The 21,155-nt window shown below is 41.8% G+C and overlaps 1 protein-coding gene across 2 annotated transcripts in view; it reads left to right on the top strand.

The window, feature by feature from the left end:
- Positions 1–1,145: 1,145 nt before the first annotated feature.
- The window catches only part of sema3ab (sema domain, immunoglobulin domain (Ig), short basic domain, secreted, (semaphorin) 3Ab), a 56,838-nt gene continuing 36,828 nt past the window's right edge, over positions 1,146–21,155 (top strand). Inside the window, exon 1 of one of the 2 annotated variants that reach the window (XM_041038176.1) lies at positions 1,146–1,216. The gene's annotated coding sequence lies outside the window, so the exon portion shown is untranslated. Of the gene's footprint in view, positions 1,217–7,586; positions 7,647–21,155 lie in introns of those variants that run through there. The other variant, XM_041038178.1, reaches the window with a different exon arrangement.

The raw sequence follows: 21,155 nt of genomic DNA, 5'->3' as shown, positions 1-21,155 counted from the left end.
GTGATTTACAGGTTGAGGGTTCACAGAGCTGAAATCTGCAGCTTACTATGCCACAACTATTAAATTTAAAAATAATAATGTGTACAGATCAGTATCAGAGGATCCAGTTTGGAGACTTTTGGGAAACATTGGAACAGGCTGATGGGGAGATTTTACTGTTGTTTCACATTTTAGATTCACCCTTTAAATGGAGCAGAACTGTAGGTAGAGCAACTGACTGATTCATGCTGTAGAGCTGCAGACAACACAGTTAATTTAATTGGAACATGAAGTTGAATGTGTGTGTCAGCATGAATATTATTGCATTAGGGATTACAGTGTGTTGATATAGTTCTGTGTGTGTGTGTGTGTGTGTGCGGGTGTATGCAGCACCAGAACAGACCACATTCCTAACTGAATGTGTTTCTGTATGTGTGTGTGTATTTGCATGTCTGTGTGCTTCTCATATTGCTGCTGGCATCCACAGATCCCACAGGCGAACACAGTGTGCATATCCATGAAATGGATACGGCTTTCAGCACAGTTTGATGCCACACCTCATTGACCTTTAGCCTTTCAATCGGTTTTTCCAATTGGTCACATATCTTTACGTTATCCTCGCTTTGCTCTGCAGCCACATGGACTACACTAATCTCATTTGGAAAATATTTCTCTGATTCATGTGATAGACATCAGCTGTAAGGAAAGGAGGTACAGACTGGCACTACTAGACATTGTTAGAAGCCCTGACACAGTTCAGCAACCGTAGAGAGATTAAACCGTCAGAGCATCCATCTGTCCCCCTATTTCTTAGCCCCCACTCCAATCAAATGGATAGTGATTTATAATGATAAATTCATTTTTAGGCAGCTGTCTGGCAGATGTAGGGACAAATAACAGTACAGTAGGACACCAAGATAGGGGGGCAGAAAAGGATGCGGAAATAAAGAGTGAAAGGCTTTCATCATATTGATCTTAGAGACTTGAGTAAGATACCCAGCACGCAGTCAGGGCTATCAGATGTTAGGGCAAGGAGAGGGAGAGGAAACAGGCAGACGTGCAGGACAGAGTGGTTACTATATACTTGAATGGGATCAGTATCCATCTACAGCCTGATGGCATGCTATGGCATCTCCTTCTTCAGTCATTCCACATCATACCACTGAGGATTCAGCAGCTGAAACCAAACACCCTGCAACGCTACCCTTAATTTTGACTCTCTCTGCTTGACTCCAAGGTGAGAAAAATTCATTGTCCTTTTGAAAACCATAACCAACAACAAGAAATATTGCTGTTTCCTGCCATGGACAGACCATCACCTGTTGAGATCACTAATGCAATTGCTCATTTAGGGACACTGACAGGAGGGACAGTGCACATGAGTGCTGAAGTCTGGCTTAGACCATGCAGTCTACCTTACTTGTGGGAGGATTTTCTCTTTCAGTGCAGCTTTTATTGTAATTCCTTCACTTCCTACACATGTTTTAATGTCACTATCTTTTAATGTCATGTTAAGCCACTCCTGTGCTTATCTGCAATACCAGTTTCCCTTTAAACAGCCTCAGATAAATCTGTTTTGTTTAACCTCCAGTTGTGGAGGTATCTCATTACCACTGTCATTACTGCACTTTATAGTTGTATAGTGCAGTAATGACAGTGGTAATGAGATAAAGAGATCTTTACATTTCTTCTTTCACAAGATGTAACAGAGCTCAAATGTTGGTGGCTGGCTCACAGAACAGGGACTTTAGCTCTTTAGCTCTGTAACCCAGGAAAGGTATCATAGTCCTGTTTGACACATTAACAAACAAGGTGATGTGGAGACTCATATGAGTGCTTTTAAGACTGTATGTGTGTAACCGTGTGTGTGCACGCTCGGCATGTTCTAAGTATTTTCCAAAGGTGTGAATGATGATTAGCTGCCAGCGTCGGGAGATCAAAAGCTTAGATGAAATGTTTCTCACTATAACAGCTGCAGAGCTGTGGATTTTCACTCGATACTGTTGAGAACAGCCATGACTGCAGACACCTTTACTCTTATGTCTGTGTTGAATGAAGAAGCATTTGCAGAGTCTGTTTCCTTTAACTCAAAACATTTGCAGGAGAAGTCGTTGAGGCATTTCTGCATGTTTACTGTGGTTCGTCACTTCCATTTTACAAGGTCCACACCGGCTGTTTCGAAAACAATCTGTTGTTATTTTGCAATAACACACACAATGTTCCTCTCTGTTTTACTGTGGATACGTTCCAATCAGAACAGTTTTACTGAGACCAAGGGGCATTCAATTTAAGTCCCCAGGTGCTTAGCCAAATTCACAACAACATTGCATAAGACAAAATCTGGATAAAGTTTAAGAGGAAGCAATGAGTGAAGTGAACTGAAGTCAGTTTTATTTATATAGGACCAAGTCATAACAGAGGTTATCTGTGGGCACTTTTCATATAGAGCAGGTTTACACTGTACTCTTTACAATATTATTTAAAGAGACCCAACATTCCCAAATGAGGAAGCACTTAGCGACAGTGAGAAGGAAAAAGCCCCTTTTAAGGTGAACCCCATGCTGGAAGGTGGTTTCACAGGAGAGGAGCCTGATAGCTGGAGACTCTGCATCCCACTCTACTTTTGTAGACTCTAGGAACCACAAGTAAGCCTGCATTCTGCAAGTGCATTGTTCTAGTGGGGTAATGGGGTACTATGAGCTCTTTAAGGTATGATGGTGCCTGACCATTGAGCGCTTTGTAGTTGAGAAGCAGGATTTTAAATTATATTCTGGATTTTACAGAGATGCAGAGAAGCTAACACAGGACAAACAGCTAATTTTGAATGAACTGGAGGCTTTTCACAGAGTTATTGGGAACTCCTAATAATAAGAAGTTTAGCAGCTGATTGGCTACATCTGACTGTTTCCTAATAACATTACCCAAAGGGAGCCTATAAGAGGTAAATGAAATTGATCCAAGCACAGAACTTTGCAGAACTCCATGTCTAACTTTTGCATATACGGAGAATTCATTGTTAACTTGTCCAAACTGAAATCAATCTGATCAATAGGACTCAAACCAGCTTAGTGCAGTTCCATTTAAATGTTCCAGTCTCTGAAATAGTGTGTGATGGTCCGTGGTATTAAATACAGCTCTAAGATCCAACAAGTGCAAAGACAAGTTCTTAATCCGATGCAATTAGAAGGTCAATAAAAGGGGAAACTACAGTAACAGGCTGAATAATAACAGAACTGAAACTATTAAACTCTGAAAGCAGATTTGTACTGACCTTAAGTGCTGCTAACCCCACTGCATGGAAAGTATCATCACCAGACTAAGATATATATAGACATCCTCTTGCCGTGTCACCTTTCTATTTACAATTGCTAACAAGATTCAGTGTTGGCACCTCAGCAACAACCGGAGGAGAAAGAGTCCAGTTTGCAAGGCCTGTTGTGTACAGTTGGAAATGAAAAATGACATCCATGATTCTACATCACATACATTGCTTCATCTTTCATAACACGGATGTGATGGCCCAGTGATCACAGCAGGTCTTCATATAACTTTGTTATATTTTGAACAGATTTGTATGACGGATGATTCAGTGCTTTTAATAAAGGAGAAGCTGCCTGACTTCAGCCGTCTGTGATAAGCGCCTGTCTCCTAGCATTTGGCTTAATGAGCTCATTCTACATTCATTGCTAGCTAATTACTTTCCTTAATCGTCACCAGACACATGGTGGGCTATTATGATGATTATTTATGGTAGACTGTATATGGCCTGTGTTTTTTTTAATATTTATGTAGTGCATTTCTTTCTTTCTTTCTTTCTTTCTTTCTTTCTTTCTTTATTCTTTCTTTCTCTTTCTTTCTTTCTTCCTTCCTTCCTTCCTTCCTTCCTCCCTCCCCGTGGTTTTGGTAACCTTACCCATATGGCTTGGTCTTTGATGTCTTTCCCAAATCCACCTGCATGTTGATTGTCATGTTGCTTCATGGCAGGCACATGTCTGTCTTCCAGTGTGAGGGTCTCCCCACACGCAAATGCACTCAACCAAGCTGAGAGTCTGAAATCAAAATGGAAATATTCTTTGGCAAATGTCACTTACACATGGTGCACTATCATGTCTTCATAAGATGAGTGACATTTGCAAAAAAATATGACATCCTACTATGTATATTAAAGTTACAGCTATCTCAGTCCAGCGCCAGTTACTGTGTTTTCACTCCTCATGATGAAATCAGACAGCAGCGTCTAACTCCCATCTTATTGCTTATCCTGATGCTAACCTCATTTTCACAACTGTATTTAATGAAATGCAGGATTGCAGGAGAAGTGCTTGCATAGCGAGAGGTACAAAGGCACCAGTTTTGGCAAGCATGAAGGGCACCGCGATCGTCAGGGCAGAGGATGTTCGGTAGCCTTCTGCGAGTGACAGATGACTGCACTGGCTGCCATTTTATGGCTCCTTCAGCCATGCTTAAAGTTGAAATATGTGAAAGAGTAAGCAGAGAATATATTTCACACCAGACATGGAGGTCACATCCAACCTGCTATGAATTTTATGGAGGCTCAGATTCCTACTCACTAGATATGTGTGCGTGTGTGCCTGTGTGTGTGTGTGTGTGCCTGTGTGTCTATGTGTATGTGTTTTACCTCGAGAGAAAGGGAGAGAGTGTGAGTTGAAATAAAAGTCACAATCAACTTGATAAATGGTATAACATTCTCAGTGGAAAGTGTCATTTCATAAGATTCATGAGTCTCAGTCCTTCCAGCTGTTCAAGTCTGCTCACTGGATTCAAGGCTCAACTATTGCTGTCAGTGCTGTCTTATGTCTATCTAGGGAGTCCTAGACTGTTTAAAAGACTATGAACTTGAACTTCATTCAACTGTACTTTTTTGCCTCGTTAACAGCATAGCATTTACAACTGTTTGCGCATCACTGTAGACACTTGTGAATTCTCAACGATTTTGCCTTGTTCAACAACGAAATCCAAATGCTGTGGGCTTTTGTCATCGACAGTGTAAGATAAATGCCAGTGACATTAACATGTTACATGAAAGACAAACTATTTAATGGTGGAGGGATAATTTTTAACAACTACTAATTTGGCATTTACATGCACAAATGTCCTCAGTACCCCTTTTTGCTTGCTTCATTTATGCAAAGTGTATGCTAACGGTCATTTGTTCTTGTGTGAGATTGTGAGTTTGTGAATGTGTGTGTGTGTGTGTGTGTGTGTGTATGAAAAACTGCAAGAGAGAGATAAAGAGAGGGAGATTGATCACAGAGAGGTATTACTCCCTTGTGGGTGTTGTGAGGGAAGCTCTATTATGCAGATGAGCAGGTTAAATGTAGTTGGACACCACCCAGCACGTCATTAAATCTATAATGGCAGTGGGACCTTAATGTTAGGCTGCTTTTGTAATGCGCTCCGTCTTTCCCCCTGTTGTACACTGAACAACTCTGAACCACCATTAACCACCTGGCAGAGCCTCTTAGTTGCTGTCAGTTATTTATTTATTTTTGTATCTCTCATTCTGCTTTTTGTGTTGAGCTCTTTTTATTTTTTGCTTTTTTTCTCCATAATCTGGTTTTGTCTTTGTCTGACTTAGGGTGCTTTCTCTTTGTCTTACATTCTAACCCAAAATAAAAAATACAACCAGCAGCCAATTACCTGAGGCTCATCCTATTATGCTATTGGACAGCTAGCGTAGATGGCATAAATATAGCAATCCATACCTGTTTGTAATGATGAGCTCAGAGGACCACAGTGAAACCCATTAGCCCAATTACCCAATTATCTCAAATGATGGATGATTATCAGACATCGTCACCAATACTGCTGTAGAACCACCTCCAGAGTAGCTGTTTTGCTGGTCTGAATATAGCTATTCATGTCTCCATTTTCTTAGTGTCAACAGTGGCACACATGCAACACACACACACACACACACACACACACACACACACACACACACACACACACACACACACACGCACACACACACACATGCATTTAGTCCTTGGCCTTCTGTCATTTGCCTATTTTGACAGGTCATTCAGTGCAGTGTTTCCTTTTCTGAGCCATTCAGGGATCCTGGATGAAGCTCTCATATTCAGTGCCAAAGGAAACAGAGCTGTTGGTAGAGGGTCGCAACCTCTCACCTGTCATGTGAGAAGACTGTTTGTGTGTATGTGTGACATATGAGTAGCACATGCCATGCTGTTCAACATCCACTGATATGTTGTTTTTGTAGCTCCCGTGTCTCTCTCTGTCTATCCATCTGTCCTCAAATCCAGGCTCTACAAAACCCAGTAAATAGAGCTCTGTTAGGCTGTCACAGAAATAAAAATCCTTTTGAAATGACAGCAGTAACCAAACAGTAATACAGATTGCATCTGTCTCCTTTAATCAGTGATAATAGCCCTAGGTCTTCATGAATCTAAAGTCAAGAATGTGCCTAAGCGCTCTGGCAATCCTACTTCCTGATGATTATCCATCTCCTCCTCCTCCTCCTGTTCCCTCCTCCTGCCGTCTGCTCTTCCCCTCCTCCTGCTCTTCATCTTCTCCTCCCATCTCCTACAATTCATGGCATCACACCCAGCGATGATGGACATCTCAAGCACAGACCACTGTTTACTCAGTCTAAAAATAAGAGGTTAGGCTCCAAACGCCATTGCCTGTGAATGCCTGACATGTAAGATGCAGCAGTGGTGTGTGTGTGCGCATGCTTTGCCTTGAGAGGGTGGAGGGGTCATTGGTAAGGTCATGTGTATATATCTATGCCAGGTAAAAGAGATGTCCAATGAAGGACGAAGGCTCCTGTGTCTACTCGTTATCTCCCATGTGGCATGGTGTCACTTGCTCCCCCCCTTCTTGCTTTTTCACCCCACTCACCCCCTCTTTCCCCCCAACTGGTGGTAATACAGCCAGGGCTATTCTTAGCTTCTGTGTCAAGCCTGTCTCTGGGGAGCAGTCAAGGGGTCTCTGTTACACACACACACAGACACACACTCATGCACACAGGTGTCTTGAGACATCTCTATTTGATCTTTATTAAGCACTGTAACTCTGAAACCAATTTGAAGAACAGCCCTCTAAGTACCAGATCAAGTGAAAACTCAATTAACTGAGTGGTATGCAGATTGGGTTGCTGCAGCAGGCCTCCTGCAGTTGGCATGTTACTGGTGACAGCCTAATCCCTGTCAAGAGAAGCAGTATTTACTCACTGTATTTTAAATATCATAGGTGTGATTTTCTATGAAGGACGCTGACAATCATGATCAACTACAGTCAGATTTTATTAGCATTATCTTTATCATTTAATAAATCCTGAAAACTGCTCTGTAGTGTTGAGAGGAGGTAACTGTCCCTGAGTTACTCTGACTCATTAACATAAAACTTATGTGACTGCTCTTGTTTTCAACCCTGGTAATTTTAGCCTTGATATCTTGCTGCTTGTAATTCAATCGTTCTTTCAGACAGGATATGTGTGGCTCTAATCTACTTTACAAAAGACAAATTTATTACTCCCATCACAAACTACGTGAGAATAAGCCTGCCTGTGTTGGTTAGTCAGACAGTTGGCGGTTGTGGTGGCAGTTGTGAGAGTGTGTGTGCGGGTACGCATGTCTGGATCAGGAGAACAGTTGAGACTTCCCTCTCATGTAAATCCTGAGGTAAGCGTCTCGAGCACGTAGCACTTCATAACAAGGGCATTGCCTTACAGACCACACGCAAGATCGGCACCCAGCTAAAGCCTCGCAGAGGGTAGAAAATCCCGTCAATGTGTCTCTGTGTGTGGCAGAGGAAGGGACATGAGGGGGAAGTTCTGGTTTAGTTCTCAGTGCAGTTGTCCTCACTGGGGTGAGGGCCGAGCAGTTCTGTATTCATCCAGGCAACTTCACACACCCTGACACAAATACAGGACTTTCTGTAAAATACTGGATGTTTTGTTATTCAACTTCTGTATTTCACTGTCTGGTTACAAAAATGCAAAATTTGTGAAAATTTCACCCTTAAAATTGTAATTTCCATTTATGGGTTTGCTATTAACTTTCCAGCAGAACTGCAGATGGAGCAATTTGGCCTCATTGCCAAATTGGATTTACCAAAGATAATGACCTTTTGCTGATGATTTTATCTCTTAAAATTCCTAGTGATGATTTATTTGACTTTCTCTGGCCTTGAGGAATTTGTTAATTACCTAAGCTTTTGGCAATAAATCTGTGCAACAGACTCACATTTGCGGTAATCCAGTGGTATGCTTTAAAGCTCTTAATTCAAAGTTTATGTCACAGCACCAAAAAAGGCCATGCTTACGCAGTTCCCTGGGTGTTTAGTAATGTAGGATGTCCTGGATCACAAGATCAGGAGCTGTGATTGTCTGCCTATCTGCAGTACTGTAATCAGTACTGTAGTGTATTTGATCAGTTGCTGACCACTGTTCACAGTGTATAGCTGCAGGGCCAGAAGTCCCATTTGTTGCACACTGCTGCTCTACCATACTTGGTTCAGCGCATGTGCAGTCTGCAGTCGTTTGCTCTGCAGCAGAGCTCTAATGCCACGTTTCTGGTGGTTAATGGCCTCCCATGAGCCCGCTCCTGTTTTACTGCCCAGCCTGTGGGAGGCAGGGAGGGAAAGAGTGATGGCGCCTGGAGGGAAAAAGAAGTACAGGAGCCCAGAGAGAGAGAGAAAGATAAAACAGAAGTTAGGAAAGGGAAAGTGTTAGCAGGTTGAAAGGAGGGAGGAATGATGCATTGGTCAAAGATGGAGAAGGAATAAGTTGACAAGGGTAAAAAGGTAGAGAGGTGCAGGGATTGTGGTCTGGGACATGGTGTAAGGTGACCCAGAGCGCTGCAGCCAGTCTGACTCCTGCTGATGGATGGGCTGTTCAACAGAAGATGTCTGACTATTGGACATTTATCCACACAACATGTAGTAATGTGAAAACTACACAGGAATTGCCCCAAATACCAAAACTAAACTGAATAGGTGATAAGTAATGTTCTAGCAATATGGTCCTCAGTTCTTCCAACACAGCCTGTAAACACTCACCACCATCACACATGAGCTATTCATTTCAGACTGTGTTTTTTTTATATGTGGTGTGTGTGCTTTACTGGTTTCTGTATGTGGCCTCCAGTGTATAAAGGTCCACCATCAAGTTCAGGGTCACATTCACACCCATTCATCACAGACAAGGCTTCAGATTGAAGTACTGCCTCAGCTTCTCTTCCACTAACCCTCATTCGGTTGAGCTGAGGTTGCGTTTCAACCTTCAAGGTTCAAAATCTATTTCTAATCACCTACTCTGACTGGTGATCACTAAAGCACAGGCATAAAATATATTTGTAAAATGATGCACGACGCACAAGAAGTTTCAATTTAATGTAAAAGTGCAGAAGTATTACATAACGTTTGGACTTGAATGTTTTACGCCATATGATGGACTTTTACTGTAGTGCTGGATGTCATACATTTGAGCAGATTGGAAAAAACAGAATTTTAGGTATCTATTTTTTTTTTTTTTGAATGAGTCGGAAAAGAGACTGAAGCTTTCTTTCTCTGTTTAGGTTAGCCTTTAATGAAAGCTAACGGGAAGCTGTGGCTGTACTTTAGTGCCTCTGTCGTCGATAGAGTTGGAGTCAGTTATAGGGCAGGGAGATGAGTAGCCACACCAAAGCACCCTCACTGCAGTTATATATAGAGCCTGTTCACCCCCGCCCTGCTCTGGAGGTGAATGGGCTGTATGCAAACACGTTCTACAGCTAACATGACCTGTTTTCACACCCACCTCCTCAGTTCTGCTTTTCTTTCCCCTGCCCATTTTCACAGCTCGTACATCGATTGTTTTTAGTTTGTGGTTTGGCAGAGTAGAGCAGTATGTGGTTCAAGATAAAACAAAAAGCACAAAGCAGTCTGGTGGGATAGCTATTAGTGTAACATATCAGTCCACTCCCTGTCATGTTTGTTGCCTCAGTTTGTATTTATGTATGCACAAATATACAATTTCCTTTGCACTGTTTCAGCAGAAACTTCCAAATGCACACCCTGGCTGCATTTGAAATTGTTCCCTCACATATGTGCTACAGGGACATTCTGTGGTATGTAAGCAGAAATTGTGATGTTGACAGTTTAAAAAAAAAGAGTCTGCAATAGTACAGAGGTTGTAGTGCGTTTAGTATATATCTCTGAATCCATAAAGCAAGATCTGCCGTGGTGGACAAAGACGGATACTTGGGATTAATTTTTCCTGGGATGTTTTTTTTTTTTTTGTGCTGACTTGTTCGTGATGGTGGGTTAAGTAATTGTAGGTTCAGGGAGAAAGAAAAAGATAAACACTGGGAAAAAATAGATTGAGGGTGAGAGAGACAGAGAGAGAGACAACAACAGGATGCATGGACAGTGTCACAGAGGCCAGTGTACTGTGCAACTGGTTGAGGCCCATGGCGTTGTGGGTGTTCTCTGTGTTCTGGCTGAGTGTGTGAGAGGTCAGAGCTAGATGGTCACTGTGGCCATTGCCCTGAGATGGCTGACAGCTTATTTCCTCTTACCCACCAGGTGCTGAGGCTGGACAAATGACCTGAGAGGAGGAGGAGGAGTCAGCGTGACCTGCAATGAGTCTGTTTGAGTGAGATTCTCACTGAGTGCCCCACCAAGTCCTGGGAAAATGTTTACATTATTTAACTTTCCATCTTTATTGAGTTCATGCCCTTCCCCTTCTCTTCCTCTCACTTTCTCTACAGAGCAAACTCACAAGATGTTTTTATTGCTCTTTCTTGGTTGGTCCAGGTTACCATGTGGAGCTTCTGTTGTGTGTGTAAATCAACACCTTGTCACAGTTAGACCATTGCCACCTGTGACAAAATGCCTAGAGAAAAGAAGTTGGTGGAGCAGATTGAAAATTGTAAAGACAGCAAGAGACAGAGAAAGAAAGGCAGAGAGAGACCGTAGAGGTCTGTGAATGTCCCCTGTTGTTGTTCAGTCATCAAGTGACTCATCAGTGACTGAATTACAAGAGCAGCACCACGAGACACTCACCAGTCACACACTTTCCATATGTCTGAGATCTACTGACAAATGCACACTTGCAGACACTAGTTTCCCGTGTCACAAACAGCTGCTTCACCATCACCCTCAACTTGAAACAAAACAAGGGGAAGAAGGTTTAAAAAACTTAAGGGTGGGAAAGATGGAAGACCAGCGTTCTCAGATTATGCACCCTGGAAGGTTTTAGAGAAGCTCAGGTTTGGGGTTCAGTGTGACTGGAAGAGCTAAACAAGGAGAGAATTTTTTTGGCCAGATTTGACAGGCTTGGTGTGGATATGACCTTGGTATCACTGTGACAAATCAAAGACACACTCTCTCTCACACTCTTTCTGTGGTCCAGCTGCTTTTTCCATCATGTCCATCATTTCAACCAGCCACACACACTCACCTGATCAATCACCTCTAGCCTTTTGGGATCACAAACATGACACGTCAGCTACCCTCTCTACACAAAATGACACCAACCTGTACACTAAATGGGGGGAAAACCCTTTTTGATTCAGGGGATCCTGATTAATTTTAGCCCTGCATGAAAAAACACTGCCACTCTGTTGATGCAGCAGGGGTTGCTAAAGCAGACGGCTCTGGTGAGAAAATGAAGGTTGGTCCACATTCCTTCAATATTACTTTGATTAAATAAACGCCATAATTTCCACTGCAATAACTATCCAGTGTTGTAAGAGAGTGACACTTTACAATGTTTTGGCCTTTGATGAGCGTTCAAACTCATGGATCAGTTTCTCACATTTCATTTCTCACCAGTAGCTGAACCAACATGCCCCTATCATCACAGAGCTGGTTTTGGTCTGAATGTCTACTCAGGGTCCAAAATTTGCCATTTTCAAGGGATTCTTGATTGCTAGCAGTGTTTCTGGACACACCTACCTAAAGCTCCTCATCGTCTACAGTCAGCCACACAGTCCATCTAGCCATCAGTCCAGTGCAGATCCAGTTACCAAACATTTCCGTCTCAGGTTGAAATAATAAATAGTCAGAGCTGGGCAGGTCAGATTAGAGAGACCGGTGTGTATTTTCATACAGCTGAAGACAAGGGCTGCATGCTAAAGCTCTAATGCCCTACAGATGGTTCCACTCACTTTAGTCAACTACAGGACATGCCCTCTCTCCATCCTGGCTATTTGATATGCTAAAGCTTGACCAGACCTCTGATATGTCTGTGTAGACTTGGTGGGAGTAGATAGGGAGAAGATAGTTTCTATATAGGAATTCGTCAGGGATTTACCATGTCAGATAATAATCTGCCTGTCATACTCTATAGCGTGCAATCTACATTTCTCACTGATTCAGGCTGTTGAGAAAAATACAGGAATTATTGAACAGTGACCCTTGTTGGGGTAGATTCAAGGAAATGCTGAGAGTAAAGCAAACCCTCTTAAAAAAAAGGTATTAAGATGCTTCCAGCCAACAAAACCCTCACAGGAGAAAACAATCGTTATTACGAGCGAATGTCACAAGAAAATGATTTTCTTTCCAGACTGACTGTTGACACTCAACAGTCACAGAGACAGAAATCCATCCAGAATAAACATCCTCTCTTTCCATGAGTACAACCTGCGCTCTCTTGCTTCTGTAAAGCCAACAGCTGCAACCAGTCTGGGCAGGTTTCTTGTGGGATTTATCCAAAAAAAACTTTTGAAAATGTTGAAGATCATTAGGTGACATAAAGCAGAAGTGAATAAGGGAGGCTGATTGTTCAGCACTACACATATGGATACAAAGGACACAGCAAACAGATAACTCATAAAATGGCTAAAATGATTATATGAGGATAGACTGATCTCAGAATATAGTGAAGTATTGTTTGAAGCCCAGCCTTTTTGCAGCTGGTTTTCCATTTAAACAGGATGGCCTGGGATTGTGCGCACCCCAATCGCCAGCCTCTTTCTATCTTGGCTATCTGATATGCTTAAACCTGACCAGACTTCTGGTATTGGTCAGGTAGACATTCTTGGAGGAGATACTTTATACATCAATTCGTCAGGGATTTACTGTGTCAGATAATAACCTGCCTGTCATAGTCTACAATGTGCACAAAAGAAATCTCACTAGCTCAAGCTACTGGGAAGAAATCATCACTGAGTTTGATTGAACTGCCACCCACCTTGACAGAAGGTCTGCAGGTCAACTTAAAGGAAAAATCCACCCTAAAACATCTAAATACTGTTCTTAAAAAGCTGTTTCTTACAGTTTGTAGTGGTGTATATTGTATTTCTAACACCTATATCTAACATCCAGCCACGTGAGAAACCAAATGAAAACACTGACTTGGTTAGCAAGCAGAGCCAGGTTGAGAGCACAGGTTGAAGCACAGTTTGTCTCTATTCATATAATATTTTGCAGGTGTACCATGCCTTTTGAGTGCAGCTGGTGATTGAAAACATTTGACTTTCAGGAAATGAATAGAAAATGTCCAAAACCTATCCAAGTATTCCAGCTACAACTGTCAGTCATCTCTCCAAAACAGTATACAATGAAACCCAAGTATAAGGAACAGGATTCAGTTCAATTCAATTTTATTTATACAGCACCTTCCACAATCAAAACTGTCTCAAAGTGCTTTACAGAGACCCAGAGCCTGACCCCAGAGCAAGCACTTAAGGCGACAGTGGCAAGAAAAAAACTCCCTTTTAACAGGAAGAAATCTTGAGCAGAACCTGGCTCATATGGGGGGACCCTCCTGCCGATGGCCAGGCTGGGTGAAAGGAGAAAGATAGGACAGCTGGAAATAGAGGAGAGGGGGAGAAGGACATGCAGCATGTAAAACATGATACAAACAGGGTTGGAAGTGTTCAATGTTCCACTATTAAAAAGTTCAATAAAGGTTCTAAAAGATTCTAAAACTTCTTAGATATATATCACCAACAAACTTGGTAGTAAAGGTAAATTAAGAGCAGCTTCCTATAGATATAAGTTAGAAAAAAAGATAATATTTCTTTGGCCAAAGGGCCACATTTGAATAAAATCAGCTGAATTTACTCTAAATATATGCAAAACATCTACTTTAGCAATTAAGTTTAAACTTAGTGGTTCACTGCAGCGAAATGTAAAGGTCGATTAGGGTGGTGGATGGATGTAGACGAATTTTAATCCCATTATCCCATTCTAAATGTTGATTTACATTTTTACATGTTTTACATTTCTTCGTTTCTTTCTTTTTCTTTGTTTATTTTTTCTTTCCTTATTCCGCTTTGTTTAAATCTAGGACAAGGCTGGAGGTTTTGTCATCAGACTTTTATTCCCTCTTTTTTAATATCTGTCTGGTCACATTCATTTCTATCTTCACTTCTGCATTACCATGGTGCAGCTAGGTAAAGGGCATCTGGAGCGTCTTCATTGCGCAGACCTCTATACAATGGAGGTCAGAGAAATGTCACGTATCTGAAATGGCTGAACGCTTGATTACTGGTGAAAGGTCTGTCATGGTCCAAGAATGTGGATACCACAGAGTACATCAAAGTTCACATTTACATGTACATCGTCTCTTCTTGTATTGAACAGAACACTCTATTCGTTTAGTCAAATCTGACTTTCTAAAAGTTTTAGTTCTTTAGTCTGGCTTCAATGAGTTTTAATGAAAAACTGTCCTTATAACTTTGATTGCTCAACAGTATCCAATTTAGGCTATTAAGTTTAATTTCAAGCTTGTAAATAGTGCAACTTGGTCTACTGCTCTTCTGTTGTTAAGCCACTAATCACACTGGGGCCATGAATAACTGTTGTTTACCAAGTTCACCAACAGTATGTTAATCTGTACAGACACATAATTATCTCTAAAGACTTCTTACTGTCTCTTGGCTCTTCTGTTATTTGAATTTCATTAGACTCACAACTTTTTGGTCAGGCTAAATTGTCTTGTCATTTGGACTAATTTAATTTAAATGAGATTTTGCTGATGGAACGGGTCATGCCTCAGTTGAACCATTCATCATGTACTTTATTCTATTATAATAAAAAAAAAAATCACTTTCATAACAGACAAATTATTCATCCATTTTGTTTTATGTAATGCTATTAAATTGGGCCAGTCTGTCTGGCTCCTTCCCCATAGGAAGACAGGTCAGAGAGACAGTAGAACACATTGTAAAGGTAACCAGGAACACACGTGCACACATGCATGCATCCATGTGCATACACACACATGCTTTCTAGCATCACGGCGGCAGGCAGTCCCACTCCATTAGGGGTAAAAACACAGAAATTAAACACTGCGTGCTTGTGGTTTTTAATTTAGCGTGCTGACAGCCATCCAATAGTCCTGTGGTGACACTGGATAACTTTACGACCCTGGTGAGCACAGCCTGGGACAGGGACCAGGACAGACACCCACTTCAGCTTCACCCCCCTCTACACACACACACACACACACACACACACACACACACACACACACACACACACACACTTTAATCTGTTTTAAATCTTTTAGATTTAATCTGAAAGAAGTGAATTACTACTACAGATGTTCGCCATGTTTGATCAGTCATTTCACACAGTTATTGTGGGGATATAATAGAGCTATTGATCGTGTAGTAAAAACATTTCTGTGGTGAAATAATAATAATATTGTCAAAAATAAAAATTAAAACAGTTACTCAGACAAAATATGCCAAGTCTATATGGGTGCTGTGGTTTCTGTAATTGCCTATTTTAGAACCAAAAACCAACTTCCCTGTACAATTTTAATGCCAGCCACACTCAAGCATGTTGTGTGTGTATGTGTGGTTGTGTGTGGGACTTCACCATTGTACTGCCAGTTAAGTAATGCTGACTGCATAGTAATTGAAATGTGTACGCTGCAATTGTTAGCTTGTTGTTATCCATTTCCATTTTCCAAATGTGATGAAAGGAAGATGTGTTTGTGAAGTATTTATGGTTAAGAAAGCATCTCATGTATCAGATTACCACAGTTCCATTACAGCTGTTGAGTGATGAAAAGAGATCTGACTCTGTCTTTGCTCAGTGGAAGCTTGTGGCTGGGTGTCTTTACTATTGATTGGCTAAACCTTGTCCTTAGTTGACGTTATTGACATGCTGTCAAGCATCTGACTGCCATTTGGCTGTACTCAGTATGACCTTGGTAGTGTGAGCTAAACAACATGGCTCCCGACAAAAGTTGGATGAGCCAGCTTGCTCAATGTTCAGGTCTACACAAAACAAATCTGGGAGGTTTGTGCATCGACGCCTTGGTGGGCCTTTGAGACCTATGACACCCTTCTCCGCATAGAGATATTCTGTATCTTCGCAGGATCATGATTCCAGTTTAAGGCTATGTTAAGAGTGACATTGGCAGAGCTTAAAAAAAATCCAGCCTCCTCATTCATATCAATTATACCACTTAATGAGCACAACAGAGGTGTCAACACGGGGGCCCTGCCAAAAAATGTAGGGCCATCCACCTGTTGAATGTGACTGTGTACCCTGATAGCAACAATCATATGGCCCAGATTGAGCCTGGAGCTTCCATAAATTCTGGCCCAGATCTGTAAAATGGACCCAGGCCAGTGTAATTTGGCACAACGGGCTAATACAAGTGCAGTTTTGGATGTGGAAATGGATGTGGACTATATTGTAGTTGTTCCCATGAGCTTGGCCCACATTTATTTTGATTCTGCTGGCTAACTGTGAGGTTCAAAATGACACTGCACAGCCTGTACCCATGTCTGCAAAATGAATGCAACACGAATCTGCCAATGTGGAGGTGGATCTGGGCCAGAGTCAGCTGCTATCGGGGTTGGGTCACATTAAGGTAATGTGAGCAGCATATTTCTACTTAGGTTGCTACTGTCGGGACCAAGGAGAAAACAATCCCTGTTGTGATAGCTTTCCAGAGTTATGAAATCCCATCTCTAAGTAATATAAACTGCTGTGCGGAATTTTTGCATCTGATTAGTCTATAGAATAACAGCTGTTTTATTTAAACTGAGCGCTTTACCTTTATGGCCTGAAAGAAATCAAAAACAGTATGTTGAGTCAATCTTGAATGATAAGATCAGCTTTTATTGCAACTCATCTCGAGTTGATGAAGCCACATGTATCTGTACTTCCTTTTCTACAAATAACAATTTTGGTTTTTGCATGTATTGCAGTCTGCACATAGAGCTGCTAACAGAGGCCCAGATGCATTAACAGTCAGGCACACACAAATACACACCGAGGCACAGAAACGTACACATGCAAAAATTGCATACGGGTTGACAGAAACTCCACACACACAGTGTGGTCCACGTGTTTTGCTTTATGACTCCGAATATGCATGTGAAAATAAATGAATGGGAGGAAACATGGCTTCAGAGGTGGCCTTGTGGGGACATGTATGTAATTTTGAAAGTGCTTGCTCTGTAGGTGCTGGATATGTGGCTGTTCCATTGCCGCATAGTGGTGACAGTGTGTGTTGATGAAAACCACATGCAATGCCATGACTGTATGTGGCTCCATTTCACAGTGTGTGCCTGTGTGTGTGTGAGACTATTTTTATTGAAGCTAAGTGGATTGTGGTGTGGACTGTGGTCAGTGGCTATCACATTAATAGGCTCTGACAGTGAACTGCATTAATTTGACATGGTGACACGTGTCTCCAAATTAATAATCGCTGATATGTTTGTATCTGTGTGTGAATGAGGACATACATAGAACGGATCATATGAAGTCATGTGTTGGACTGTGGTAAAGGAAAGATTTGCTGCTCCTCTGGAATATCCTGAATGGTTACCAGGCAGGCTGTTCTACTGTACTGTACTTTGGAGAGTTGTAAATCTTTGTCATTTGGGACCCATAGGCTGTGCATACTGTTGCCTTTTTATGTGTCTGTGGCATCTGGAACACACAGTCAGTCACACAGTCTCCATGAATGAGTCATGGATGAGTCTTTCTTCATTAGCTGGATCTCTGAGGTATGATATTTGTATCCCGGCACATCCTTTCTCCACTGGGAGACATTCATAGCTGTGATTCTCCACCTTCACTCTTCATTCATTCTGTATACTGGCCTACCTGACTCTCTCTCTCTCTCTCTCTCTCTCTCTCTCTCTCTCTCTCTCGTGCTCACTTCACTCTTTTCCAAATACTGTGCACTCCCAGGTTCCCCACAGAGGCAGGCATCAGGCGGGCATGCCCATTGCCAGCCCCCGTCCTCCTCTGAGGACGACTGACATCACCGCTCTTGTCCCAGGTGATTCTGTTCAGACACATCAACACTTTCACACACCAGTATGGTTTTTTCACATCAGACCAGTTACTAAGGAAGGAACTATGTGTTTACGGATGCACACACAAACACAACTGTGTTTATGTTTGAAAGACAGACGGAGAAAGAGATACAGAAAGAGAGATGCTAATGATCAGTAGTTGGCAGATGGTAGAGGGATGTAAAGAGGACTGTTATTACTGCCCACTTAAACTCATCTGCTGTTACTCCAACCCCCAACACTACTCCAAGGCTGGACTCAACGCACACTCATCCACATGCTCTCTCACTCTCACGCACCCAAAGGCGCTCACTCTCATACACACTCTTTCAGATACACAGGTCTCTGAACAAACATCGATCTGGATTAATAACTGTAAGTGTACACCCTTTTGTTTGTTTCAACAGCATTCTTCCAGGGTTATTACAGGAGATTTGATATGTCTGTGTTGGGTAAGAGACAGGAGAGTTTTTGTTAGTTATCCATAGAGAGGTCTATTGTCTTGTCATCGCTGATATCACGCTGTCAGGGTAAGCAGTTCAGTGATCGCATCTTTCGTCATGGCAATAAAATGAGTCTCATTTACAGTTTGTTGGTGTTGTTGGGATGAATAACAGATACGGAGACTCAACCTGAAAATTCACCCTGGGGGAAGCAAACATGCCATGTGATCCCATAACGCAACCTGGTGTTTTGTATGTGTGTACATCACATCGGTGTAGTAACCAGGAGAGCGACCCGGTGTGTGTGCTTGTGTGTGATTTATGATGGCAACCCAATTTATAGAATCATGAAGTCTTCAGTGTTCAACAATAAACTCAAGGCTTTTATGGAGTCTGTAGAGTCTCATAATTGGCATATTGGTCTGGAGTTAGAGAAAGATTTTCAGCAGATGAAAATGCTCCCAGCTCTTGTATTTCATTTGGGTGTGAAGCTTGAGGAAATCTCTTCAGTATGGCAGTTTTTTTTACACACGTCATATGTCATTTGCTCAACTTTGCAGAATTTATTTTGGAACTTTAAGCAATAATAATGCCATCAGATATTACGTGATAGATTATGCTATTGTATACTATAGAAGGCACAGGTCATGACTAACACACTCCCCACCTACTGTATCTCTTCAGTGGCTGAGGGTCTTTGATCAGATATCCTGCTTCTGTAACCTGATGATGCATTAAGAATACCTCCAGCATGACTCAGTGCAGTTTATCTTCACACAGCCATCAGCCCCCAGGGAACAGGTTACCCAGGCTCCTAAATATTTTCTTCTATTAAGCACAGAAATTATGATATGCAATTACAAAACTACTTAAAATCAGCCCTTAGGGTGCAATGTTGATGATGTAAACTGTCAAAAGTTAGTCACGGGAATTAAATGTACCACAGAAAGCTACAAATAATTTGTGCAAAGCGTTGTAATTCCTCATGTCGGTATGTGTTTACACTGATCTTTTAAGTCTCTAATTAAATGCTATGTACAGGGATGTGTTCTCCTAAGTGAGTGGCTGAAAGGCACGAAGGCTTATTTACTGCCATACTGCACTGTGGGGACTAGTTAAAGGTGCTGACAGTGGCTCATGCTGGTCCAAATACTGTAACACATACACACACACCGATGCATAAACCATTAGGGAGGGATAGATCGTGCACAGCTGCCCTGTCTCAGGAGAGAGAGAGAGAGGGGGGGGGGGGGGGGGGGTAAGACTCTACTCTCTACAACAGGACCACTCCCTACCTACCTTACACACAATCACAAACTAACAGCAAGAATGAAAGAAAAAATGAAAAGAGGAATTGACAGATTTTGCTGTTACATCATTAAATCAAAGTCCTGTGCATTCACAAACTGAAATGTCACTATCAGTGTCCCAGCTCCTGCAAAGTTGCAGCCTGCTTTCTGGGATACGCAAAGTGCTGAATCTCTGTTGAGGCATTATATTTGGGCCAGCTTGAACTGAAAATGCATTGTCTCCTGGCATTTAGTCTAAATTTTCCCCCTCACATGGTCAGCTGTTGGAAAGCCAGAACCATGCGCATGGTTTTTGTTTCTCTGGGCACAATTCAACAGAATACCTCTCATTAAGTGTAGCTGACCGTTACCACATGGAGGAGAGGTTAAGAGGGGTTAGCATAACTCTTCTGCTACTGCTCAACCAGATCCCGTAAAATCTCTATGGTTTCTAGGAAAAAGGAGCTGAATGTTTCAATATGAAATATGCAAAAACACAACTGTGGCAAGACAAAACAGCTCATGCTTTTACAAGCTCAGAAGGAACTGAGAGAAATTAGTTCAGTCAAGGAAGTTATGTTGTGCTTTCTCTGGCCACACTGTGAAATGGTTATTAGAAGTTTAAAGAGCACAGTCTGAATGACTCCAACTGCTAACAACACCTCAGTTGAAAACAAGGGCTCCCCCAGTGTCTGTTGTCATCGCATAGAGTGGCAGAAAGCATGGACTCACTTATGCTATTTCCTCTCATTACACCCTCTTCACACAGTGTTAGGGTCAGTGAGCAGAGGACTAATTGAGCCTTAAGATAGCTCAGACAAAATGTGTTAGTAGTTTACTCCCACCACAGTCTGTCACTGGCATGAACAGTAAATCTTAAGTGGTTGTTATGGTTTCATTGTGAAACAGGAATTCCTGTTGAATGTTAAATATTTCTCTCACCAGAGACACTTTGTTAAGAATGAGTTCCCTGTCAATAGTTTTTATAAAAGAAGTAAACAGAGGAATTCCAAAAGAGTGCTTTGGGGTTTTCCTATTCTGTAAATACAATATCTTAAGCTCTGAATAGCTGAAGGTTTTCTTTGGCATGAGTAGTGTTGCCATTGATAATTTCCAGAGTTTGGAAAATGACCCAGATATGATTAAATTACCACGGCAATGAAATGCTTTCTGCATTTCATTATTGTGGATTTTAGCAC

The sequence above is a fragment of the Toxotes jaculatrix genome, chromosome 5 (assembly GCF_017976425.1).
Source record: "Toxotes jaculatrix isolate fToxJac2 chromosome 5, fToxJac2.pri, whole genome shotgun sequence".
NCBI classification, from domain to species: domain Eukaryota; kingdom Metazoa; phylum Chordata; class Actinopteri; family Toxotidae; genus Toxotes; species Toxotes jaculatrix.
Note: the sequence above shows the minus strand (reverse complement) of the source record. Positions and strands in the feature narration are given on the sequence as shown.